Source organism: Otolemur garnettii, unplaced genomic scaffold (assembly GCF_000181295.1).
Source record: "Otolemur garnettii isolate 467f Iridium unplaced genomic scaffold, OtoGar3 scaffold00274, whole genome shotgun sequence".
NCBI classification, from domain to species: Eukaryota; Metazoa; Chordata; class Mammalia; order Primates; family Galagidae; genus Otolemur; species Otolemur garnettii.
Window position 1 is genome coordinate 783,628 of NW_003852669.1, and position 814 is coordinate 784,441.

An 814-nucleotide genomic window follows, 5' to 3' on the forward strand; every position below is an offset into this window, starting at 1 on the left:
GTAGAGTGCTATAGCATCACAGCTCACAGCAACCTCAAACTCTTGGGCTTAAGCAATTCTCTTGCCTCAGATTCCCAAGTAGCTGGGACTATAGGTGCCTGTCACAATGCCCGGCTATTTTTTGTTGCAATTGTCATTGTTGTTTATTTGGCCCTGCCTGGGTTGAACCCACCAGCCCCGGTGCATGTGGTTGGGGCCATAACTACTGTGCTTTGGGCGCTGATCCTGTTTTTTTTTTTTCTTGATGTAAAAATTAGTAAGGGAACTAGAGAAGAGATTCCAAGTTTTACCTGCTTCTTTAGAATTAAACCCATTTTTAATGATTTAAATTATTTTGCCTTGTTTCAGATTTTTGGCACTAAGAATAAAGCATGATTCTCATTCATAGGGCTTAAATCATTTTCTTAATTTATTTGCCACATAACTGACATTCCAGAGCTACACCCAACATGAAAGAAATACATTAATCATGAGGAAACAAATATTCATGGTATTACATAAGCCCTTGCCATATCTTGTCCTGGCTGCTAGAAGTAAAACTTTCCTTTTCGAAATTTCTAATAGGAAATTCCAGACAGAGTGATGATTCCCTTGGGGAAAAAAAGAGGTCTCCATGTAATTACAGATATAGTAATTGGTTTTAGTTAGGTTAAGTTCCATGGCCTCTTGTGGAATCCACTCTATTTATTGGTAGACATTTTCTAACTTGGGAATGTCTCCTTTCTTAGGATTATGAGAAGGGCAGCCTTTTCTCCTTTGCAACCTGCTGTTATTGCTAACAGAAGTAGCCCTCTGCTACTTTTATTGCTATCAA

The 814-nt window shown here is 38.6% G+C and overlaps 1 protein-coding gene across 1 annotated transcript in view; it reads left to right on the forward strand.

Annotated features, from left to right (window-relative positions):
* Nucleotides 1–814, forward strand: part of GUCY1A1 (guanylate cyclase 1 soluble subunit alpha 1) — a 70,402-nt gene that overhangs the window by 54,359 nt on the left and 15,229 nt on the right. The window lies entirely within an intron of this gene.